The 27,421-nt window shown below is 39.6% G+C and overlaps 1 long non-coding RNA gene across 1 annotated transcript in view; it reads left to right on the forward strand.

Moving 5' to 3' along the window:
- The window catches only part of LOC125753558 (uncharacterized), a 33,175-nt gene extending 13,715 nt beyond the window's left edge, over positions 1–19,460 (forward strand). Inside the window, exon 2 of the long non-coding RNA XR_007405671.1 lies at positions 11,484–19,460. This is a non-coding gene — a long non-coding RNA (uncharacterized LOC125753558). The remainder of the gene's footprint in view (positions 1–11,483) is intronic.
- The last annotated feature ends 7,961 nt before the right edge of the window (positions 19,461–27,421 follow it).

The following is a 27,421-nucleotide window of genomic DNA, read 5'->3' on the forward strand; positions in this document are numbered from 1 at the left end:
CAGCTTCACGAGGAAATAGCTGTGTGGGTGGAGGGAACAACTTAACCTCCTGATCCTCTGGTTCTTCATTTGTAATAGGAAATAACTTAGAGTTTCCAAATCCTTTGTGAGGATTTGTAACTACTGGTAGCCATCGAGTTGGTAAAGGGTACTAGTTATTATCATGAACAGCATGATACTTTGGGTGACAGAGAGACCTGGGTTCACACCCTGTTGTATCATTCTGCAGGATCTTGGCCCTATCACTTAAAGCTCTGGCTCTCTGTTCCCTGACTTCTGAAAAGGGGTTCATAAGAGCTACATTTGGAGATTATTATAGAGATTAAATAAAACAACAGCAGTCAATCTTCAAAGAGCAGGTACCCAATGAATGAAACTATCACTAAAAAGAAGGAAAACTTCTTGGAAACTGGGAGGGTTTACCTGAATTATCTAAACATGGGTTCCTACCCATTAATCCCCTTTTCCAATGTAGGCAACACTACAAACAGTGCTGCCATGGGCTTAGATACATAATCACAAAGGTAAAATAATAATTAATAATAATAATAATAATAATAATCTGCCCTGTTTATTTGTCATGCTTGGAGGGCATGCCGTTCTTCCTAAACACCAACAACTCACATTTAGGCAGCAGTAATGTCCCCTAGCTGTGTCCACGCAGTGAATCTCGTTCGGTTGTAAGTTAGTTGTAATAAATAACATTTGGCTCTGCACTCCACTTAGAGAAGATGGGTTCCATTGTGAATCATGTCGTTGGCGGTTTGGACTTTAAGCTGTCCGAGTTGTTTATGGTGGTGTTTGCCAGCATCTAGACCCCTTTCAAACAATTTAAGTGCCCTTTTGGAGTATATGAATGTGGCTCAATAAAAATGGGTACAGGGAAATTGCTTTCTTTCTCTCTTCTATGGCCGTGCACCAAAATCAACCATCGATGAGAATCGTCAAAGATGAAATACATAATTGCCAAACATGAAATTATAATTAACATTGAAACCACCAAGGACATTTTCCCTTTCCATTGTCAGGATGTTGTCCTGATCTTCACCATCCTTCTAATTCCTTTCTCAAAAGGACAACAATAGCTGAACAGTTTTTCAGTCCTTATTTTTCATTATATGGCATTACTAAGCAATATGCCTTTAAAAGATTCTAGTTAGTTCCTCTGACAGCGATAAATATTGGTTCGAGAACAAGCTTTGAAGCCAGACAGACCAAAGTCCAAATGCCAGCTCTACTACTTGCTACCCATCTGAATTTGGTTAAGAAATTTTGTCATCAATGAATAGGGACAATGTGATCTACTATCAGGTATTACTGTAAATGCAGAGCTTGTAATGAGCACTTAATAAAATGGTAATATGACTGTTTTCTACTTTCTTCTTCTTAATAACCACATCAAATGTTTTAAAATGCTATTTTATCCTTTTTTTATAAAAGGGGAAAACTTTTCTGAGTTTCGCATCTGAATTGACAACTGATTTCTTTTTAACATTTAATGCATGAACTGAAGAGTCTCTCTTCTACTTAGTTTTTCAAGTTTTCAGAAGGAAAGAATAATTCACTTTCCAAGACCAAATGATTACTTATTTCTAACACATAAGCAGAATTTTATGTGTGTATTTTCTTAATTTATTCTACATCTTATTGCACAGGACTTTTAAGGTGCTGTATTGTATGCAAGGAAATAAAATCATAAAAGAAAAGAAAATAACTTTTTAAAACATACATTTTATTGTGTACCCAGCACCACTGCACGCAAGGTACTATTATTAGCCTGATTTTGCAGATGTGGAATTTAGGTTCATAAAAGCTAAGTCATCTCCCCCAAGATCCCACAGCTAGTAGATGACAGAGCCAAGCTATTAACAAATGTGCCAAAAGAAAATAAAGAATATGAAAATGAAGAAAAAGAATATGAAAAGAAGTTGTTGGGTATATACTGGAGTCCCAAGAGGCTACATAGTCGATAAAGTTGGGCCACCAAATGCACGCTGAGCTTCCCAGTAGTGAAAGCAAACATGGAAACCTGATCCACCCCGAGATCCATCTTTTCCATAAAGAAAATGTATACCGGAATTTAAGATGAAGCAAAACTTTTCCTGATAACTGAATGTCTGGCAGAAATTCCATGCACAACTTTTGCAATGGAGTGAGTACAATCAAGATAGTAGGAGATTCCCAAATAAAACCAAACACTTATTTTTTTTAAGATTTTATATATTTATTCATGAGAGACACACAGAGAGAGAGAGAGAGAGGCAGAGACACAGACAGAGGGAGAAGCAGGCCCCATGGAGGGAGCCTGATGCAGGACTGGATCCTGGGACTCCAGGATCACACCCTGAGCCAAAGGGAGATGCTCAACCGCTGAGCCACCCAGGCGTCCCAAAACCAAACACTTAAAACTGAAACCATTCCTTTCTACAAAAATATGTTTTTCTTAACACTCGGCTCTATCTCTTTTTGATAATTATCCAATCCAAACTTTGTCAAAGCATCATACTGAGGAGAGATTTGTATTAAAACGCTAGTTGGCGGGAGGGAGAATTCTTCTATCTACCTTATCATTTTTATTTAGATTGATGTACCTTTGGTTATAATTAGGGATAACTGTACAGCGGTTAAGACTCCCTAATCCCATTATTAGTTGTCAAGAGATTTTCACAAGGCAGCCCCCCATGCCTTTTCGTTCATTTCTGTGTCTCAACTACTTGGGCAGTCTGAAGTTGAAGAGTGTGCTTTAAGGAACAGATTTTCTTCTGCCATTGAAATCTTCTAAGCTGACACACAGGGAAGGACACAAATGACACCTAGTGACAGCATCTGCGCCACTCTCAGGAGGCCCCACGTCTTCCTGCCTGACATTTTTGTTGTTGTTGTTGTTATTCTCCAAGATGTCACCCTGTGTCTGCCAGTTTCATTCCACAGCCATTTCACACATAGCGGTGAAGAGATTTGAAACCATTTCAAGGGTTTCCCATCAAGTAGGCCAAAATGGAAATTATTTTAACAATTATTTTCCCATCAAGTAGGCCAAAATGGAAATTATTTTAACAATTATTTCCAATTTGCCCACTCTCTTAGACACTCGAATTTGGTGGTGTAGGGCGGAGGTAAGCTTAGAAAGTATTCACTGAGGCATTGATAAAGAAAGAAAAACATAGAAAAACTTGCCTTTAGCTTTAGAGCTGTGGGCAGTCGGCTGTCTGGTTTGTGTCATGGAGCATATATTATACATTTGAGGCATATGGTTCATTTATCGCAAGTTGTGTTTTAAAAGAGGAAGTTCAAAAGTTGAGATTTTCCAGTGTGTCGATTATGACCAGCTTGTCATCTGTATTCAGATGTTCCAAGGAGAAGACTATCAAGATCGATAATAATTTTGCATCTTTTTCTTCAACGGTCTAATCAAACAGCCCTTTGACAAAGAATCTGTGTACTCATTGGCACACATCCCACATCAGGAATAATTCTTTTGTGGTTAAGAGTAAGGGAAAAAAAAAAAAAAGGAGTAAGGGCTCTAAAATCCAGAAAAGAAAGAAAAATAAAATAAAATAAAATAAAATAAAATAAAATAAAATAAAATAAAATAAAATAAAAAATAAAATCCAGAAAAGATATATTCCGATTGAATATTGGAATATCCATTTCCATCTATTGTCATGTAACCTTGGATAAGTCACTTCAGTAACCTAAACATCAGCTTCTTCCTCCATCATATTGGACACACCCCCTGTATTTTTGGGATGATTAATGGAAAAAATGTCAAGGGGTGAGGCCTAAAATTATTAGTCATTACCTGGATGTTACTGTTCTATTTTAATTTTTCTATTGACTCAATCTCTGAGATTTATTAAAGAAAGATAAAGTCCCTCTCACCCACCCAGAAGCCCAGCCACTTTATTCTGTCTGGCTTATTTTGTGGCCTCCCTTTTTGAGAGCAATTTGTCTCAGTGTCTGCTTTCAGTGGTGGGAAAAGTATGTGGAAGAAAGAAATCAAGAAAAGGCAAAAACACATCAGATAATATTTGAAAATATTATCCACCTACTTACATGGAGCTGTGTCTGGCATATGAAAAGCATTCAATACATTTAAGCAATTACTTTATTCGTTCTAAAAATTGAAATTGGTCCACCAAAGTTTAAGGGTTTCTGCACACAGAGATTTCTCTTAGGAAAAATTAGGTGAAGCACTAATGATGAAATTCAGCAATGTAGGTGAGCCAATTTGGATTTTCAAATTGTAAAATCAATTTGAAAAAATATTAACTGCAGGTTTCTCCCAGGATTACACAGTTAGGAATCACACGTCTCCATAACCACTTTGCTTTCTTATCACAGTCTTTTTTTTAATAATACATTTATGTATTTTCAGCATTTATATTGCACTGTTTTTTTCATTTTTAACCAGTTTTTAGAAGCCCAGTATTAGGAGCCAGATATCCTGATTTCATCACTAATCACTATGGGAGCAAATTATTTAAACCCCCTTGACCTCAATCTTTTTATCTTTGGGGCTACTAATATTTATCCAATATATTTCAGAAAAGTATACACACACACACATATTATACATTGTGTATAAGAATAGAGATATAGATATAGATATAGATAACATTTGAAAAGATGTAAATTGTTTCAACATGGCAAAATAAATTATTCTTTGAAGTTGAAAGTACCGAGCAGATGGCAAAGCTTGTTCATGTCCATTTATGTCTCTATGGACTAACTGTCCTAATCTCTTTTCTCTTCGCATGTTGTACGTTGTCTCTTTCATAGAATTAGAGAAGTAGGATTCCAGACAAATCTATTATTTGCTTTTATATTATCTTAAAGTATTTTAAAATACTTTAAAATTCTTTTTTCATGTTGTCTTTAGGGCTTCATTCACTCAGCATATATTTATCAAGTACATACCACGTATCAGATGTTGGCTTATCTGCTTGTTATGATCAAAAAGCACAGTCAGGGTACCTTGGGTGGCTCAGTGGTTGAGCCTCTCTGACTCTTGGTTTCAGCTCAGATCTTGATCAAGCCCTGTGTCTGGCTCCACACTTAGTGGGGAGTCTGCTTGAGATCTCCCTCTCCTTCTGCCCTCTCCACTGTGCCCTCTCTCTCTCTCTCTCTCTCTCAAATAAATAAATAAATCTTAAAAAAAAAAATAAGCACACTACCCCCACCTTCCTGGCGTTTACAGTATAGGGGGCAGACACTAAATTAAAAATTAAGCCAATGATTAATTTTATAAACTGCAGTAAGTCCCATAAGAACAACATATAAGGTGCAAGATTATATCAAAAGAACTTGGTCAAGCCCCGAGGGTGAGAAAAGGCTTCTCTGAGGAAGTGACATTCCAGTTAAGACTTCAAGAATGAGAAGGTGCTTGCCAAACGAATAGAAGGAAGAACATCATAGACAGAGGGAACAGCACCTACAAAGCCCCCAAGCATGTTAAGGATGCTGTCGGAAGGTCCCTGTCCTTGGGACAGATCAGCAAGGGGCCTAGAGACCCAAGTAAGGTCAGAGAGGTGGCAAGGCCAGATCAAGCCAAAAGTTTGAGTAATACAGGGTTTTTCCTGAGTGCGGTGGAGGTCACCGAAGGACTCTAAGCTGGGAGGAATTAGGGAGTGACTGCTGCAATCTAATTAAAGTTTTCATAAGCTCACTTTGTTTGCCATATGGAAGATGATGAGCAGGATGCAGAGCAGAGTAACGCAGTCCTGGGGGAGGGTACTACCATCATCTGGGGAGGATACGCTCAGGCTTGAACTGGGGTGTTGGGGAAGGCATGGAAGTAGATTCTGGCGAGAGCTTTTATGATGAGGTGTCAAGGATGACCCAACTTTCTGGCCGGAACACTTGAGTGGCCCGAGGTTCCATTTCCTATGAACAGAAACACTGGAGGAGAAATGGGCTGGGGAGCGGGGGAATTCAAGCTCCCTGCTTTAGAAACAGTTGCCTCGGATGGACTTGTGGGACACTCACGTAGAGGCGTCAAGAAGGCGGTTGGATGTACGGATCTGGAACACGCAGTCCTCGGCACACAGGTGATAGCTGACATCACACTCCAGATGCGTCTGCCTACACGGGGCCCGTGGAGGGCAGGGGTCCTCAGCCTTTGCAGACCCAGCCTGGACATTTCCCAACAAACATTTTCTGATTTCCCCTTTACAATCCAGAAATGAATTCAGAGATCACATGACCAGCTTACATACATCATTTCCAAAAGAAAGCATCTGGTGCGATGAGTGTACAGTGAGAAACCAAAGGAAAACGTTTGGGCACAAAAGTCCACTCGAACAGGACTCCTCAAACATGAACAGCATCCCCTCACATCCTGTGAAATGCAGATTCTGAGTCAACAGGACTGGGGACAGGCCCCCTGCACTGGTGATCCCAATGCTACCGTTCTGTGGGCCGCACTCAGGTACGAGGTCCTCAAAGGATGACAAGGAGGTCCACTGTGTGCTCATATATGTAGACTCACTGTGAACATGTCAATGACAAGTGCAGGTCAGTTCCGGGGCCCTTGAGTGGGCATCTCAAATACCATGAGTGGCGATGCCACAGGTGACTTGATTTTTTTTTTAAATGGCCAGGAACTCCCGTGAAAATTCCAAAGAAAACAAGCTAGTTCTTCTGTGTTTGCAAGAGGATTTTATTTCTGGACAATGCAATGTATATGAAACTGTGCGCCAAATACTTCGTGTTTATATGTAAAATGGAATTTGGTTCTAGGCTGAAATAATTATAAAAATATTCTCCATTATGTCAGCGGTTCTGAACTGCTGTGATAGATCATTTTGCTCCCCGGCCCAGGGACATTTGACAACATCCAGGGATATTTTTGGCTGTCACAACTCAAGGGTAAGGGAGCTGCTAGTGAAATCTAGTGGGTGGAGGCCAGAGATGCTGCTACAAGTCCTGCAGTGCCCAGGACAGTCTCCCACAACAAAGAATTATCCAGCCCAAAATATCAATAGAATAGTGCCAAGGTTGAGAAACCCCAACCTACAGAGAGATTTTCAAAAATGGTGTAGGATGAGAGACAATACCACCTTGTAAGAAGCAGTCCCAATGTTGCAAGGTGCCTAAGAGTCCCGGTACCTAAACCATTCAACATTGATGGTGCGCCCATCCTTGTAGCAACCACAGGACTCCCCCCGGGAATAGCAACACATCTCTGAGAACAGGAAAAGTAGAAAAAGAAGAAGGCAGGCCTGAGCAAGGGCCAGGAGAGGAAGGGCCAGCCAAAATGATGTGCCAGAGGGATTAAAAATTCTAGGATTGAAAAAAAAAAAAAAAAAAAAATTCTAGGATTGCCGGGGGTGCCTGGGTGGTTCAGCTGGTTAAGGTCTGACTCTTGATTTCGGCTCAGGTCATGATCTCAGGGTCCTGAGACCAGGCCCTCATAGGGATCCTTGCTGGGCATAGAACCTGCTTAACATTCTCTCTCTCTCTCTCTCTTTCTCTCTCTCTCTCTCTCCCCCTCTCTCTCTCCACGCCTCCTCCCCTGGCCCACTCTCTCTCTTTTTCTTAAAAAAAAAAAAAATTCTAGCGTGGCCAAATTAAAGTAGATATAATTCTACACATCTATTGGTGGCTATGTAATTAATACAAAGATAATTACATCTCTTCACCTGCCTCTCCCTCACAAACTCTCCTTAATGAACATTGCCAATGACTTTTTAGATATGCAATTAAATTTTTTTATTTATTTCTGTTTTATTTTTATAGTAGTAGCTTAACATACTATGGAAAGAAAAAAAAAATCCACGCAGCAGCAAAGCATGGCCTCCACAAACAGTAGAGACACAACCAAGAGTAGTTTACACACCTCATTCTGAACAGTGAGAAATTAAACCACTACTTCTCATTCCCTTCATTTTCTAGCTTTAATTTTCTGCAGGGTCCCATCTTTAGACCTACAGAAAACTAAGGTGCTGCTGCTTCTTCTAAGATAAGAAGTAGTAAGGAAAGTTATATCGTATCAAAGTGGCCCAAGATTCAGTTCTCCTCTGTACACATTCTGTTTTAGTACAGGAACCCTGACCTTCTGGAAGAATCCACCATTTCCACCCATCAGGGTGGAATATGAGATCTGTCAGGTGTTTGTTTGTTTGTTTGTTTTAAGATTTTATTTATTCATGAGAGACACAGAGAGAGAGGTGGAGACACAGACAAGGGGAGAAGCAGTCTCCCTGCGAGGAGCCCGATGCGGGACTTGATCCCAGGACTCTGGGATCATGACAGGAGCCAAAGGCAGACACTCAACCACTGAGCCACCCAGGTGTCCCAAGATCTGTCAGGTTTCAATAGAAGGCACTTGTATCTAGAATTTAACTCAGTAACTATAACTAACTGTACAGATACTCTTGGAGAAATGCCTCTGAATTATTAGTAATGTTAGTGTTCAACACTTTACGATATTACCAAACCATCACAGACCATAAAAGAAGCAGTGGTGTAAGAGCCCAGACAACCTTGCACCCAACTACCCTTTCTCCCACTTACCAGCCAAGTGACTGCAGGCCAAATGGCTTTACCTCCCTAAATGTCCATTTCCTAGGCCGGAAGTGTAGACACTACTCCCTCCTGTACGGCAGCATCATGAGGTTGACACAAGTAGAGTAAACTCGAGAAATGTCAAGCTATCACTACAACAGGCTCCTTTCATGCCGAGACCCCAAAAAGCCAAAGACCTGTGCAAAGAATCACAGAAAGTCAATAATGAGGTCAGGACTGCGATCTTAGGAGCTGAGCACCTTCATTATTTTTACACAAGAGTCTGCCATGAAGATATTTTCCAGAGAAACAACACCTAAGGATATTTGTGAGTGTTTTATGGGAAAGAAAAGGGTCATCAAATAAATCTGGGAATCACTGGGTTAAATAAAGACCCATTGTGTTGGGTTGGGTTGGGTTGGGTTTTGGTGGCAGGACTTCTTAGAGCCTTTATTATGCTAATGTTATTGTGAATTTCCAAGTAGGGGACTGTAGTATAATACAATTACTTTTTTTCATTCTCCTCCCTCCTTTCCCCAGAGCAAACTTTGCCCTAAGAGAAACCCAGGCAGAGGAGTCTGGGTGTTGAACAAATCCAGAGAAATGACAAATGAAACCAAGTTCTCTAAAACCAGTATCACGTTAATATGGTCAGGGAGGAGAGAAGGAGGGCCTCAAAAAGAGCATGTGTCAACCCTCCAGCCAGGACCTCACAGTGCAAGACACTTTCACCCTTTAAGAAAATCCACTGGGGGGCACCTGGGTGGCTCAGTGGTTGAGCATCTGCCTTCAGCTCAGGTCATGATTCTGGGGTCCTGGGATCGAGTCCTGCATCAGGCTCCACACAGGGTGCCTGCTTCTCCCTCTTCCTGTGTCTCTGCCCCCCCCATCTCTGTGTCTCTCATGAATAAATAAATAAAATCTTTTAAAAAGAGAAGAAGAAAGAAAATCCTCTGCTCTCTTCTTCTTTCTCCCTCTCTCCCTCCTCCTACCTTCTGTGTATACCGTTACAATTTCTGCCCTCTTTCTTTCTCTTTCTCTGACCCAGAGTGACCACTCTCCTCCAAGTTTCCAGACCAGCTAGGGGGTTCCAACCGAGTTAGAGGGAAGACTACTTTGTCTCTGAAATGCAAACCTAACTAACGTCAAAGAGAAATGACTCCTCCCACTGAGGATGACCATCTGTAATCTAGAAGGGCAGTGTGGGGAAGGGATGCCTGAAGTGAGCATGGAAGCTTCTAAATGGGAAAACGTAAATTTAAAGCCATCTTTGGAAAAATAAATAAATAAATAAATAAAGCCATCTTCTTTTTATTAGCCATGTGACCTTGGATAAGTCATGAAACTCTTTGAGACTCTTCTTTTTAAGATAAGATTGTGTCAAGTGTCAGTGGTAGTATGTGTAAAGTGCCTGGCATCTGGTAGGTATATAACAACTGCCTCTAGTGTTAGCATCATGCTACTTCTTACCAAGGAATCACTTATAACGTCTGTTGTGGTTATTTTGTGCATACTTTCTTCACACGCATCAACTGTCAACAGTTTTCAACTTGTCCTTATTCTTCTACTAGAAACTTAGAAGTTTTCCTTTTCCAAAAGACTAATGACATGTAAGTCCAAGGTGTTTTTTTCTCACAAAAACAGGCAATACCACTAAACAATAAGACATGAACAAGGAATGCCACCCAGGTTGGGCTAATGGAAACTATACGCATTCTTACCATAACCTAGATAGCACATATCTGAAAAAAAAATTCTCCCAATTAATCTCATACAAGCATACGTTTAAGTAGCAAAGCATACTTTTAAGTAGCACTTCCTCAACCACAAAAACGTTCCTATCTTTTGACTCAGGAATTCCACATGTGGCAACTTAAGTCTATGAATCTATCCCAACAAAACTGCAAGGCTTTAAACACAAAGTTGTTTATCATGGTGTTACCTATAGTTGAATAAAATTGGAAGCAAATGAAATGTCCAACATCATGAGAGCATTTTAGTAAATTCTGATAATGTAGGTGATAGAACTTGTATAACTATTTACAGTGAGGCTTCCAAGTGGGGGGACACACCAAAAAGGAACGCTGCACAATGGGCACTTATAACCCGGTATGCCTCATGTAAACGCACAGGAGAAAACTAGAAGGAAATACAGCAGAATGTGAATAGGAGCTCTCCCTGGATGGTAGGGCCACAGGTTAATTTATTTTTTCTTTTTCAAAATGCTGTATAATGGGAAAGCCATACATTATAGTTTTTATTTTTAATTATGGAAAAGCACACAAAACATAAAATGTATCATCTTGACCATTTCCAAGTGGCATTAAGCACATTCCCATTGTTGTGCAACTATCACTACTCTCCATCTGCAGAACTTTTTTGTCTTGCAAAATTGAAAGTCCATACACATTAAACAACAATTCCCCCACTCCCCAGCCCTTGGCAATGACCATTTCTGCTTTGTGTTTCTGTAAGTTTGTTTGACTACACTAGGTACCTCCATGGAAGTGAAGTCATATAATATTTTATGACTGGCTTATTTTGTCTTAACACAATGTCCTCAAGGTTCATCCATGTTGCAGAATGTATAAGAATTTTCCCTTCCTTTTAAGACTGAATAGTAACCCACTGTATGTATACATATACCACATTTTGTTTATACATCCATCCGTCAACGGACATCTAGTTTGCTTCCTCCTTTTGCCTATTATGAATAATGCTGCAATGAACATGAGTGTATAAATATCTCTTCCAAACATTTTAAAGATTCTTTTTTCCCCTAAGCTGGCTCTTCCTTTCTAGGAATCACATGGTTATATCATACCCTACACTAGAGGTAACTATGATCCCATGCAGAACATTAATACAAATGAAATAGTGCAGGTGGGCCACTTGGCTACCTGGGGGAAATAACCACCTGAGCTATTCCTCAGAAAATAATGCATCTTTCTCTGTTGTTCTGATTCCCGTTACAGGACAAATGCCTTAGTTTCAACTTTTCCAGCCTGGATCCCCCTCACCCTGAGTCCTTCATTGTATACCACCTGCTTCTGACACTGAACTCCTCCTGACACCCTGCTCTGAGAAGACTGCCAAAAAAAAAAAAAGAAAGAAAGAAAGAAAAAGAGAAAAAAAGAAAAAAGGAAAAAAAAAAAACCAGCCCAGCCATCTCTCTTCATTCTTACTAACAATTTGGTAATGAAGTATTGATTTCCACTTCTCTGCTTATGGACGATATTAGATTTTCATTGATAAACTGCAAAGAGGCAGTCTCGTCTCCATGGTCCCCTTTTCACTGTCACGAGAAAACAAAGTGCCACTGAAGAAAAATAATGACTGAGAACATTGATGTACTTATTCCGTCGGTCTGTAACCCTTGACAGGAAAGGGCGGGGGAGTATGAGTCCTCATAGTTTAATGTCCAAGTGAGCTGTGCTAGATGCAGACCCTTGGAAGCTTACTTTCCATGGTAATGTCCATTTCCTATTTATAACCCCTCTGGGAACGTTTGTCGAAAGGAAATGTTTCTGTTCAGAGCAACAATTACGGTTGCACCTGGATTGCCCAGTCCTGGCCCTGCACTGGGGAGCCATTCATCACCGCAAAGTGGAAGAATTATTAAGTTAGACCAGAGTTTGAGCCAAGAAAACCTCTGAACAATGTTCATCTTCTGTGAAAGTTGTTCAAACGGTTAGGCTTAACCATGTTGCTGCCAAAGACTTTTTTCCCAAGCGCTGGTGGGCATCTTTTTAATCATCGTCTTTGTTGGTCACACACACACACACACACACATAAAAACCCACAAAAGACAAAAGCAACAACAACAACAAAACAACGGTTTTAAGTCCACATAGGAGACCTGCAACCTGGCAGAAGCAGGGAAGGTGGTGAGAGGCGGGATCGGAAGGCAAGCGAGAAGATGAGATCTCTGCAGGGTGGAAAGTTCAGCGGCCCCCTTGCCCGGGGATCTCTGTCTGCAGGACCTGTTGTTTCTGGACGGGGAGACCAGCTTAGCTCGAGAAGCAATAGAAAGCATGAAATAGGGTGTCCGTTTTAAATGTGTTCCCGCAACTTTTTTCATTAAAACTTTTGAGGGCCCAATTTTAATTTGTGGAATATTCCCGTTAATAATGAGATCTAATTAAGACATCCATTAAAAGCCCGTTAAAGTTAATTTAACGTAAAAATTCCAATAGAACTGTATTAGATTTTCTCCATTAAATTAACGTTATGGATTTTTAACGGATGTCTTAATTATACGTTATTATTAACGGGAATACTGTATTACACAGATTAAAATCAGGTCCTAAGTCAACTTGGAAAAGCTAAGAGCATGTTTTAATATGGAAAGTCTTGCATACCTAGCGCACAGTTTGGAGATTCAGGGGTAGAGCTGTTTACTCTGGTTGAGCATTTCTATACAACTCAAAGCAATCTATAAACAGGCAAATCTATCATTGCATTTAAACAATGAATTTCCTTATTCTCAAAGGACAAATGATGTCTGGATTGTGTTATAAACTGCTGCTCAGCTATAGGCGAAATAGTTAAACTACTCTAGGTACAACACTAGGAACTTGAGGATTCTGAAACAAACAAAAAAAAAACAATTTTGTGATTGCTTTAATTACCGAGGTTATCACACGCAAAAAAATCTCAACACCAACAACACGAAGCCAAATATCCTCTTCACCGTTTCTCCTGGAAGCTGCCTGTTGAAATTGCTTTGGAAATTTTGACATGATCCCTAAATTCAACATTGGGATTAAAAAAAAAAAAAAAAAAAAAAACTTCTTATTTACCTCCTAGGGAAAGTGTTGCCCTTATGCCACATATAATAGCAAATTGCTTTTTTTATGGCATGCATAACCTAGATGGGAAAAAATATGGCGCTTCGGGGAAGGAGGGAAAAAGTAAATGAAGTTCCAGGAATGTCATTCTGAAGTAATGAGGCATGGACAGAAAATATACCCCTCACATCATCGGATTGAGATGGCAGTCGAAATAGCTTCATTGAAGTGTCAGCACTCATCCATCAATCAATCACCCACAAGGAAAAATAGCAACAGTACAACGGGGCGGCTTTTATGGGATTTACTCATGGGCATAGGGAATAGCGGCTCAAATGTAGTTCTGACATGAAAAGCAAGGTGCTGATATTATTTTTTATGATGGGAGGATCATAAAGTGAATTGAGAACAGCGAGGTCTGTCTTTGCTTAACCTATTCAACCAGAAATGAATGGAGCTCAACTGGAAAGGAACAGTCTTCGCATGGGTTAAGATTGAAGGGTGGACTCTACTGAGCACCGTCCTTCGACAACGAAATTCTATTAAAGGAAAATCAATGCATTAGCATTGGGCTTCTTGAAGCCGTTAAAAATTGTCTGCTCCAACCCAGGGTTATTAGATAAAGTTACGTAATTCAGATTCTGTCGCTACCCTTCAAAAGCAGATTCTTGAGCTCTTGCTCCAACTGGAGGGAGACAATACAATTCTCAACTCCATGGAAATTGTTTCCCCTCTAAGAAAAAAAAATAATAAATCATCTGCTTCAACATTTAATCTATATGGTTTTGTTAGCGCAATTTCTATGGAGGGGTGGGGTGGGAGGCGAGAGACAAAAATATTGATAAATTTGGTAAGATTCATGAATTGTCACTTGGTAACTGTAAATGTCACTGCTGAGGGACAGCTGTTAATGTTCTCCCTAGGAAACAAGATCTGGGTTCATGCTGTGAGATAAACACAGCCCTGAGTACATTTCTAGAGACCAGGCCTGTCTTTCATTTGGAAAGCCCTGTGAGGCTTCTAGAAACTTCTCTCTGGAGGGAAAAACTAACATGAGCTCAGAAGAATGTTTGTAATCTGCTTTCTGACCACCCTCTTCCTCTCTCAGAGCAAACATAGTGCTGATATATTGGGACTTTAGAACTGGAAAGGAGCATGACGTGCAAATATCATGCTAATCACACTCAAGTATCTCCATTCCACCACCAACACTTGTTATCAGTGGGGGGTGAGAAACTGCCTTTTCTTCCCCCATCCCTCCTTCTAGCTAAGACCACTAACCAGCTGCAAACTAAAATGTCCACTGGAAAAAAAAAATATTTAAGTTTTATGTATTTGGTCCCATTTTGTAGTTCAGCAACTTCACCAGTTGTACAACATGTTACAAAGCACTGGGGTCGGGGGTGGCGGGCACAAGGCAGAATGGGAAACACGATTTATTCAGCCAATTCGTTCCAAAATATTAGGAGACACCTGCTATGTGCACGGTACTATTCTAGGTGCTATGGGATACAGCAGCGAACAATGCAACACAACAGCCTGGCCCTTCTGTACTTATAGCTTCTCCTAGAGGTAGCTGATATCAGACACCTGCCGGAGGAGCTCACAGAGGGTCCAACTCCCCTGTGTCATTTGTGGTTTCATTCCTGTTTTTCAAAATACTAATATTTCAGGATAGGGATTTCTCCTTCTGAAAAGCATACAGAAAGGAAATAGCTTAAAAACAGGTCAAGGCCTAAATGTAGACTATAATCACAGATACATTGGCTAGCCCAGACAGTCCCCACAGAATTCCTTTAAGGCCACAAATAGAGTTCTTCAAACTCACCCCCAAAATGTGCCTGCTTGGGTTGTTTGAGTCTTGCATAATTAATGTCACAGACACAAGCCGCTGAACTTCGTCGAAATGCAGAAAATAAGCTCATGAAATGACATACTTGGGAAGCATTTACGTAACTCTGGTTTAAGCAGTGAGGAGGTGTACATATACGAATTCACTTTTTATTTTCCAGGCTCCACGGACAGTGACACACTAAGAGTCTATGGTTTCCTGAAACTTCTCACAGTCAATCCAAAGATTACAAGGCCTTAAAAGGTGCACGAGTCCTGTTGCTTTTCTATCTGTCACTTCACCGGCTACTTGACTGTGTTCAAATCTTTCTCATTGGGTTTCATTTTTTTAATCTTGTTATATGTTTTTGTTAAAACACACACACACATTAAAAATGTCATTTTCACATCCTCCTCTACTCTCCTCAAGAACAGAAGCGTGTCGATGTATAGAACTACATATGTGTATGTGTAGCAATAAAGTAGTATCTGTTTTGAACGAGCATTAGGCAAGAAAAAAAATCCCAACTGAACTTTCGGTTTATTTTTTTCCCCTGTGAGATGTTAAAATGCTAATTTCATTTTCTCCCTTCCTATATGTGGCACTTTCTCAAAATATCCATGAAATACTTTTAGACAAAGATTGAGCAGGAGAACGAGATACAAATTTCCATCCCCCCAGACAGAGAGATAGGTTTCCATTGTAGGGAAGCATTAAACATTTTGAAACTTGTGAATCATCTTTAGAATTTCTAGGGGGGAATTTTACCTCTTCATCCAAAGTAAAAGCCACTTATCTCCTTTGGTTTCCTGTGACAGATTCAGAGGCATACGCAGATATACAATTTCCAGGCTCTAGTTAATCTTCTTCCAATAGTTACGAACAATGGGCTAACGGGCGTGGGTGTTTCTCCAAAAATTATTCATGCGCAAGGCAGCCCAAAGCTTCAGGGAAAACTAGAAATGTTTTATGGATTAGAATAGGACTGTTTTAAAATGCTGGTACCAGGTGGAATGCTATTTCTGCAACAGGACTCTGTCCATTTCCTTTGGAAAAATATATTCCAAGTAAAATGGCTCTTCCAAGCAATGGCACCCTTTTATGACACCTTTCAGCACACAAATGATTTTACCAATAGCCATACGATTATCATTAAGGCCTTTGAACAAACGATCTGTTTGAAAAAGATAGATTAAATTCTCACAGCCCTCTCTACAATGTTTGTTTGCTTAAAACCGCTTTTGGAAGTACAAATAATAACTCTTTTGTGAAAACCCCCAGGAGAAGTTGAAAAACTCGAACAAATGCATTACTTACAAAAAGAAAAAAAAAAATCTACCACTCCCTTCAACCCCTCCAGAAAATGAATTTCAGTGTGTTCACTGAATTATCTTGAACCTGAAACCTGCGTTTGGGTATCAGTCCCCAGGTAAAGGCTTATATTTACAGAACTTGCACAATCATACGATTATATCTCAAATGTGAAGACTTTGTACAGTAATATTTTCACTTTCTAAATGACCCATACAACAATCAGGAAGTATAAATGTGTACGTATATTTTTTAAATATACAAAGTTCAACTGGTCTGTGAGGAGAAGAAGCAAAAACTGTTCCCGTCCTGTATTGAGATAAATACAACAGAAACATTCCAGTTTTGCAATACAATATTTTGGCTTATAACACAGCAGATGCTAGAATGTGCAATGCAAGTAAAAAAAAAAAAAAAAAAAAAGCTGACATACGAAACAATTCTTATTTGGCTCAGGGTTCTTAAATGTCATAATATCTCGGGATACAATATACTTTCTGGTCTCTAATATACTTACATCCTCCTAATCTCTCCTGACTTGGATTCCTAACATCCAGGCACAGTCAGCATGAATCATAAACTTTCAAACCCCTCTAAAATCAAGAAGATAGTTGATCATACACAGTCTTTTTAATGGTCAACCCGTTCTCACTCTGCAGAGCGCTTGTAGCTTTTTAGGAAATTTGGTATCAACCATATTTATGTTACACATTTGCTCCCTTCTGTTGATTCTAGATTTTTTTTTTTTCTTTTAGAATAGGCAGTGGGGAAGTTAGGGCGGAGTGAGTTAGGAGAATCACATTCATCCCTGCTCTGAAGGAAAGTGTTTATTTGCCAGCGAAGAAAAGCAAAGACATTTTTATATTAGGAAAGCAGACTAGTCATTTTCAAAGAAAAATGACTGCAACCATACCTGTAGAATGTTTCCGTGCAAATGCACTAATTTTCTATCGCCTGCATGCTGTATATAATACATTTGCCTGTATACTAGGAGCAAAAGCCAGGCTGTTTTCCCTGTATACAATGCAGCTTGGATGACTGGGAACGTAAGCCTTCCATACATTTTTATACTGTACATATTTGTATATACTAACTATATCGCCATGTATGAACACAGATTTTGTTATATTTGCTTGTTTCTGTTTCCTACTAAACTGGCCCACGATGGGGATCCTTTTGTATAGAAAAAAAATATGCTTGTAATTTTTTCCTGGTCATTCTCTTTCAATAGCTTACGAAAGAATTAGATCTGAGTTTACAAAGAAATTCTAAAAACCAAGTTTGTCTGCATGAGCCCCGTCCAATTGCTGGATCTAGGGAGGAACCAACGTCCTAATTCAGAGTTTTCCTTTAAAGGCATGCTTTACCCCTTGGGAAAACTGCAAACTCATCCATGTAGAATGATCCTCTTTGTATTTTATCTAATAGTGCCTGAAAATTTTTTTTAATGTCTTCTTAGAGGAAGAATTCATAATTGTCGAAATTTGAAACATTAGCTTAATTTTGTTTTTATGACCTCGCAATTCTCCTCCTTATTTATTCGGTTGCTGTTGTAATGGGGCCCCAGGCCATTCCTGACATCGGCGTGTTCTTCTTCTGCATTAAGGATGTTTTTAAAATTACAGAGATTATTGAGCCAACAGGCTGTTTTAATCAAAACCATGTTTCACTTGTTTTTGATGATTATAAATTGTCCTTGCTATGAAAAAAAAAAAAAAAAAAGTTTTCTGCTAGGAAAATTATACCACCCTGTGGCCAAACAGATTCATCACAGATAGGCAGGCATCTGTGCCCACTTCTCTGGGATCTGGAAAATTCTTCCCTTGGCTAGCCACACTTTCTTTTACTCCTCATCATCCCGAATGCCGGGGCTCAATGCAGCCCCTGTTTGCAAATTTCCAAAGGTTTGGCCGAGTTGTCACTGCCCAAAGACAAACAACCGAGCTGGAAATGATGGCTTTCCAGCTTGAAAAAAAGTATGCAGGGATTTTCTTCAGAAAAGGTGCTCCCGCCTTTGTCCCTTGCTGCCACCATCCTGTCATCTCTCCTAATTATAAACAATCTGGTCTTGATACCCCATATAACTTAAATCAGGTCAAAAGAAACATACAGATCAGCCCTTCGCTGAATAAAAATGACTTCGTTTGGATGCACTTAAGACGTATGCCTGTGTCGGATGCTGCAGCATTGAAATTATCTCTATAAGGAGAGATTTTTTAAATACAATTTTACCACTAGAAATAAATTCTCTGATGGTGGAGATGAAGAAAACTCTTAAATTATATCACAGAAGCCATTATTTTTTACATCTAAAGAGTTGGGTGTTTTTTTTTTTTTTAAGAAAATCATTCTACTTTGCGAACTGTAATTAAAGCCCTAAATAATAGATACTACTTCTTTTAGCTATTGTGAAAAACTAATAACACAGTCGCCAAGGTTATATGGAGCCCCTCATTTCCATCAAAAAGGTTTCTATAAGTGTATTATTTACATTTTTAAACATGATGACTCTTTCCTTTGTGACAAAAAAAAAAAAAATCTTTCTTTTTTTCCACTCAACAGTGGAAAATAGAATGTTTCCCATCTGAAACCTTACGGTAATTTGCATCAGGAAACCCAACTGCTGACATTAAGGACTTGGGTGTGTTCGATTATGATTTTGCTGGAGGCTGTCCCTCATTCTAACGCTGCCGATCTTAAACCACCTTTCTGAGACCCAGCTGATACAGTAGAACCTAGACATGCCTCTCAACACCATTAGCTTTGCAAATGGCTTCGTTTCAGTCAACACCGACTTTCGCTTTGGCCAACTGAATGAAAATTAAAGGAGAGAAGAAGAAGAAAAAAAACACAGATGCACTTAAAACATGAAAAGAATTATTTATATGATAAAAATATATTTAGATTTTCAAAGCACAAGACTGAATAGAAGTGCTCTTTTTATGCTTTGTGAAGATGTTACTGGTAAATGTCTTTCTACATCAGGCTTAATAAATCTGTAATGACATTTGATGGATTGATTTCTGCCTATGTGTGTTTTTTAAGGATGGTAAGAGAGGAGTGAGGCAAGAAAGAGGAGAGGGAGGGAGTAGAGAAACAGCACTGACCCCCAGGGAGGCCAAGCGAGGAAATTATTGGTGGGCCTCTCTCTTGCTTGGACCTACTGACCCGCTTCCAACATCTACCCTCATCTCCAACAGATTTGTTTTTTGCTTTGTTTGTTTTGTTTTTTTACAAATGCCAGCACCCTTGCTTGGTTTCTGGACTGCCTTTGCATGCTTTCAGATCTGGTCAGCTTATGCCGGAGTAATTTATGATGTAATCTCAACAGAGGCAGTGGGCGGCTGTCTCACAAATTCAGGGATGAAGGCAGAGGGCAGACATGATTGAGATGGCCCAGCCTTCTCTACCTCAGAGGGATCACCCTGCTTAACACTCCAGTTTCCCTATGTCCTCCCTCCATTTCCTTTAATGTCCCAGGAGAATTGGAACATGTTTCACACACAAGCTGCCCAAGCAGACGCTGATGCCCCACCAGAAATGATTTGTTGTCTGCTCAGAGCCAGCTCACAGCTTCCATGTTGCGTGGCTACATGAGGGTCTTGCTCGTTAAATAATGATGGCTATCGCATCACCTGTTAGCTCCACTTCATTGCCGAGGCCCCATGTCTGCACCATAAAATATGAGAGCCGGGCGAGAGAAGGCAAGACAGGTGAGGAAAGGGAGAAGTAGTGAAGGCAGTGTTGGGATAAGCCGGTTGGACCAAACCAAAGAGTTCTTGGCTTTCATTCACTTAGTGACTGCTTATCAAGCACCTACCATATGCTACGGGGAGGGTTACACTAAGTTGGTGTGATGATGGTCACAAAAGCAGAGTCTAGAGTCAAATTGCATTAAGAATCCAGGCTCTGTTATGTGTTATCTCTGCCATCCAAGGCAAGGTCAAAGGAAGAGTGAACATTATGTCAGGATGAGTGTGGGGACTTCAGGGGGCCCAGAGGTGGCTCCCAACCAAGCTGAGAAGTCATGGAGAATTACTGAAGAAGTTATATTGAAGAGAAAGATAATTTTTCAAGGAGCATCAGAAGAACCAAAAGTACACAAAAATACATCTCTGAACTTCTCCCTTCTTCCATCCAATCCATTGACAGGTCCTGTTGTTTCTAACTTCAAAATACAACGAAAGTCTGTTCAACTTTTAGATGTCCTAGATTTCTGTGATTGCCTTCTAATTAGTCCTTAAGGCCTCCATTCCCACATCTACTCTCCACTCTGCAGCTAAAGTGATCTTTTAATAAAGTAAATCAGACCAGGCCATTCTTTTCCTCAAGACCAAAGGTAGGCACATTTTCTTTGAAGGGTCAGATAGAAAATTGGTTTGGCTTTGTGGGCCATCTGGTCTTTGGCCCGCTAACACAACCCTGTCATTGTAGTGAAAAGCAGCCAGAGATGATAGTAATCAAATACACATGGATGTGTTCCAATAAAACTTTATTTACAAAAACAGGAAACAGGCTAATTTGTCCCATGGGGCTCAAGACCCTCCAACCCCCAGGATTTCCTGTAGAAACTGGCCTTAAGATGAAATGTGAGAATAAGCAGTTTCTATGGGAGGTGAATCCAAGAAACGCCAAGAAGGGAGTGGGGAATGGAACCTGGAGAAGAAAGGATGTCAATAAGATAAAGGGGCTTTAAGAACAATGACCGCCATGAGCAATGGACCCAATCCCACTGGGAAATCTAAGAGATAAGGCAGATCATGCCTCAATTATTCTATGTACTGAGTAGGGAGCTGGGGTATTTATACACCACCTTTGCTCAGTTATTAGTGAAAGGCTGCTGTAGGGGCTAGGGGCGAGGGCGGGCTTTAACTCCTCGCACTTCCAAACTGCCCAAAGGTTGGAAGAGGTAGGCTTCAGTGGCCAGAGAACACCTGAAGGCATAGTGTCACACAGGTGGAGGTGGACATAGATACACATGGCACGCAGGGATGAACTGATGCACAGGGACACGAGCAGACTCTTGCCACAGCCCATCTCACTTACAATAAAATCCAAACTCATCCCCAGACCCCCTGGTCTGTCTCCTGCCTACTTCCCTGACTTCATCTTCTCCTTGCACACCCAGGTCCAGTGACACTGCCCTCTAACAGTGCCTAAAAGACACTGTGCTGTTCCCTTTGGTAGGAGGGTGCCATCTTGCTGGGCTCCCCATTCCCAGTATCTCAGCTTTGATACGATATCCTCTGAAAGGTGCTCCCTGAACCCCCATGTACAGCGTCCTAGGTTTGCCCCGGCCCTGATCAGGAGCCGTGATTGTGTTCATTTGCACATTCACATAATGTCAATTTCCCCCACAGGCCACATGTGAGGACAGAATTTAAGCATGTGTCTTGTTCACATATCCCCAGTCTGAGATGTAGTATCTGGCACACAGCGGGTGTCCCAAAAATATGTGGTAAGTAAATGAATGCTGTTTTCCTGGAGACCTGGGAACATTTCCATCACTCTCTCTGAAATGTTCCTTACTTTACACCTATCCATGCACTGTCTGAACCTCCCACCATCCACGTCTCCATGCTACCCCATGGCAGTGAAGCATTTCCTAAGGATTTTATGGCTCAAAGACCGTAATCTACAAGATCTTGGCACATACTATTGAACTATCCTACTTGCTGGCAGCCAGGGACCTCAGTGAGCACCGCCTGAGTTATTGGGTGTGGTCTCAGTGAGGAACTAGGAGAGAAGGGAGTCTGGAGGTAAGAGGCTACACCCATGGCAGCCAGAGCTAAGAGCCTGAGTGAATGTGCTCTAAAGCCAATGGACTCAAAGCAGAACCTCACCAGTCCAAGTGCAGAAGCCCAACACAGGCAAAGCCTGAGGAAGGCAAGGCAGGGCGTTCAAGGTAAGAGGAGTCAGGCTGGATGAACTGAGGTCATTTGACTGTCCCAAATGTATCCATTTTGTCATACATCTTGCACATTGCACTTCTGAATGCATATTCAACAAACTGGGCATTTAAAAACACCAGTCCCCGGGAACCTGGCTGGCTCAGTCAGAGCATGTGCCTCTTGATCTTGAGGTTGAGTTCAAACTCTGTGTTGGGTGTAGAGATTACTTAAAAATAAAATCTTAAAAAAAATAATAAAATAATAAAACTGAAAAAAAATAAAACACTATAGTCCCATACATTTTACTAAGTGCATGTATTGCTTTTTCAAAATTAAAGAATAAAGATGACAGAGTAGCAAAAAAAAAAATTGATGAAGGAAGATGCCTATAATGTAAGAAAATATACTATATTTTTGCCCATTATTATGAACTTTACATGGGTGTACAAACAACTCAATGAAAAACAAAATAATGGGATGCCTGCATTCAGCGATTGGGCTCTGCTTTCAGCTTGGGGCATGATCCTGGAGTTCAGGGATCAAGTCCCACATTGGGCTCCCTGAGGGGAGCCTGCTTCTCCCTCTGCCTATGTCTCTGTCTCTGTCTCTCTCTCTGTCTCTCATGAATAAATAAATAAAATCTTAAGATAAAAAGAAAAACAAATGAAAAAATAATTCAACATATTATAAAGGCCAGAATTTTTAATTTGTAAAGAAAAAAGTATATTAATAACCAGTAAAATGATGTACAGACAACTAGTGAAATTTTCAGGAGAAAAACAAGTAAGTTAAACGTATCTCATAGTATGTATTAAATTATATTTCAGATGAATCAAAGAATTAAATCTAGAAATGAAATCACAAAACTAGAGGAAAATACTTACCTGATATCAGGCAGGAAAGTTATTTTAAGATACAAATGTTAAGGAAGAAATTATAGAAACTAAAATTCCAGTAATAAGAAAAAACCCTACCATATAGACAACGAAAAGTCACAAATTAGGGGGGGAAATTATTTGTATTAATATATGGCTAATGATCACTGGCATAATTAATGATATAAAGAGTGTTTATATGTCTCTAAGAAAATAAATAAATATCCAAATAGAAAAACTTTGGCAAAATTCGTGAACCAACAACATGCAAACAAAGAAATAGAAATTCTCAATGAACACGTAAGACAGTATCAAGTAACAGTAATAACTAAAGAGACATATATCCAAACAAGGAGAAATCATTTGCACTTACTCAACTGACAAAAATAAAACTTAAAGTCTCCGTTATTGGAGAGAGCTCAAGGAAGAGACATCCACACACATTGTTACTAGGAGAAAATAGATAGGAACTTTCCAGAAAATGATTAAGCAGTATTTGTCAATTTCTCTAAAATGTGCATGCCCTTTGATTAATTACCCTTCTAGAGAATTTTCCTCTGAAAATAAGTGATGATGTGCACTGAGATTTATTTAATAAGGATGTCCAATCATAACATTGGTTATAATTGTGAAAAACTGGAGAGAACCTAAGAGTTCCAAAACATGGTAATGGAATTAAGTGAATTGTGGTACATCTTTGTGGTAGAAAAACATACAATCACAAAAACTGGTGTGCTTAAAAAACAGCTACAGGCTGGTTCAGTATGTAAACTTGGAAGTGACCACTGTATCCCACCAACAAGCAAAAAGCCAAACAGACTGAAAAGTCAATAACTCTGCTTGGATCCATAAAAGAGGAGAGGACACAGGGCAAACCTCAATGCCCAAGATTGGAGGGACAGACACAAATACAAGGAATAGAGGCCTAACAGAGAGGAGACCTGGGTCAGAAGCCACAGTGGGAACCAGCGTAGGATAGGAAAGCTGAAATGGAATGGACAGGTTTCTGGAGGGGCACCTAGCCATGGAGGGGCCCTTACAATATTGTGAGATTTACTCCCAGGAACTCCACAGATTCCCAGAGTAAATACCAGAGAAAAGCCTTGGACTTTCTTGGGGCGGGGGGGCAATTAATTCTCCCTCTGCCTATGTCTCTGCCTCCCTCTGTGTCTCTCATGAATAAATAAATAAAATCATTTTTTAAAAAATAAAAATAAATGAATAGGTAAATAAAATCTTTATTTATTTTTAAATAAAATCTTTAAAAAAACATAAATCCAATAAAAATAAAAAATAAAATCTTAAAAAATAAAAAAAGTAAATAAAATCTTAAAAAAATGAAAATAAAAATATACCAGAGCACTCTGTTCTTAACAGGGCCTGCCCTCAGGAGAAACTAGTTAACCAGAGCCTAACCTGCTGGGGTATTCTCAGAACCTAATGGAAACACCCATCCTCCCAGCCAACCATGACTTCCTATCCCACCTAAGCGGGTGGGGGGAAGACTGAGAAATTCTTACTGAAGCTCACAGCCCAGAGGCACAGTAGGACTATAGAATAGTTGCTCCTCCCCACACCTCATCATCACATTACTAACGCCCTATTTATAGCAGTTCCTTTTACCCAGTACATCATGTCTGGCCATTAAGGAAAAATTATAAGGCAACTCAAAAAGCAAAAATATAATTTGAAAGGACAGAGCAAGCATCAGAACCAGATAGAGCAGGGATGTCGAAATTATCAAGCTGAGAATTTAAAACAACTATGACTAATATGCTAGGAGCTCTAATGGATAAAGTAGACAGCATACAGGAACACATGGGCGATGTAAACTGAGAGATGGGAATCCAAAGAAAGAACACCTCCCCAAAAATGCTAGAGGTTAAAAAAAAAAAAAGCAAAATACTGTAACAGAAATGAAGAGTGTCTTTGATGGACTTAGCAGACTGGATGTGGCTGACAACAGAATCTCTGAACTAGAGAATATATCAATAGAATCCTCAAAAACTAAAAAGCAAAAAATAAAATTAATTAAAAAATAAAATTAAAAAACTGAAAAGCAAAGAAACAAAGACTGAGAAAAGAAAAATAAAACAGAATATCTAAGGACTGTGAGATAACTACAAAAGGCATAACATACATGCAATGGGAATACAAGAAGAAGAAGAGAAAAAAGAACAGAGGAAATATCTGAAACCATAACGACTGAGAATTTTCTCAAATTAATGTCAGACTCCAGATTACAAATCCAGGAAGTCTAAGAAAGACCATAAATGCTAAAAACAAAAACAAACAAAACCTAGGCATATTGTCTTCAAACTACAAAAAATCAAAGATAAAGAAAAAAATACTGAAGGAAGCCAGAGGGAAAAAAACACTTTACCTCAAAGTGAACACAGAATTGCTTCTAACTTCCCTTCAAAAACTATGCAAGCAAGAAGAGTGAAATATTTAAAGAATATTTAAAGTGTTGAGAGGAAAAACCCACCAACCTAGAATTCTGTACAATGATAAATTATCCCTCAGAATGAAAGAGAAATAAAGATTTCCTCAGATAAACCAAGAATGAGGGAATTCATCGACCATGGACCTGCCTTACAAGAAGTGTGAAAAGAAGTTCTTTAGAGAGAAGGAAAATAATATAGGTCAGAAACTCAGATCCACAAAAAGAAAGGAAGAACATCAGAGAAAGAATAAGTGAAGGTAAGATTAAAATTTTTATCTTTCTTATTCTTAATGATTCAGCAGATAAGTTTACTTAAAATAATAATAATACTCAAAATGTATTTGATTATGTATGCTATGTACGTATCACGCACACACACACGTGCTTGTATATAAGAGAAATGAATGACAGCAATGATCAAGGAATGAGAGGAAGGAATCATGATTATCTTCTTATTATAAGACACACCACTCATGAAGTGGTATAGTGTTACTTGAAAATGGACTTGGATTATATACAAATGTATATTGCAATCTCTAGGGCAATCATTTTGAAAAGTAGAGAATAATAACTGATATGCTAAGAAAGTTGAAGAAATGGTATCACATAAAATATTCAAATAAGATCATGAAAGAAAAAGAGTGAAAGACAAAAATTGGCACGAAGAGCAGGGCAACAAATAGAAAACACTAACAAATATGGTGAGTATTAAGCCAACATTATCAACAATCACTCTGCATGTCAATGCTCTAAATTAAAAGACCAATAAAAGACATTATCCGAGTGAATCCAAAAACATGACCCAACTCTATGTTGTCTATAAGAAACCCCCCTTCCACCAGTGAGAATGATGAAAATTAACAAGATAGGAAACAGCAAATGTTGGAGAGGATGTGGAGAAAGGGGAACCCTCTTGCACTGTGGGTGGGAATGTGAACTGGTGCAGCCACTCTGGAAAACTGTGTGGAGGTTCCTCAAAGAGTTAAAATAGAGATACCCTATGACCCAGCAATTGCACTGCTGGGGATTTACCCCAAAGATACAGATGCAGTGAAACACCAGGACACCTGCACCCCGATGTTTCTAGCAGCAATGTCCACAATAGCCAAAGTGGAAGGAGCCTCGGTGTCCATCGAAAGATGAATGGATAAAGAAGATGTGGTCTATGTATACAATGGAATATTACTCAGCCATCAGAAACGATGAATACCCACCATTTGCTTCAACATGGATGGAACTGGAGGATATTATGGTGAGTGAAGTAAGTCAATTGGAAAAGGACAATCATTATATGGTTTCACTCATACGAGGAATATAAAAAATAGTGAAAGGGATTATGGGGGAAAGGAGAGAAGATGAGTGGGAAAAATTAGAGAGGGTGACAAAACATGAGAGACTCCTAACCCTGGGAAACGAGCAAGGGAAGTGGAAGGGGAGGTGGGTGGGGGGATGAGATGACTGGGTGACAGGCACTGAGGGGGGCACTTGACGGGATGAGCTCTGGGTGTTATATCATATGTTGGCAAATCAAACTCCAATAAAAAAATATATATGTGTTGAAAAAAAAAGAAACCCACCTTCAATATAAAGACATCTATGGATTAAAAAGAAGTGGAGGGGGGAAATATACCATGCTAACATTAATCTAAAGAAAACAAGAGTAGTTATATTAACTTCAGACAAAGCCGACTTCAAAGTAAAGAGAGTTATAAGGGATTAAGAACGGCATTAATGATTAAAGCATTGATTCTCCAAGAAGACAACAACTC

Source organism: Canis lupus, chromosome 24, assembly GCF_003254725.2.
Source record: "Canis lupus dingo isolate Sandy chromosome 24, ASM325472v2, whole genome shotgun sequence".
In the NCBI taxonomy this organism is placed as follows: Eukaryota; Metazoa; Chordata; class Mammalia; order Carnivora; family Canidae; genus Canis; species Canis lupus.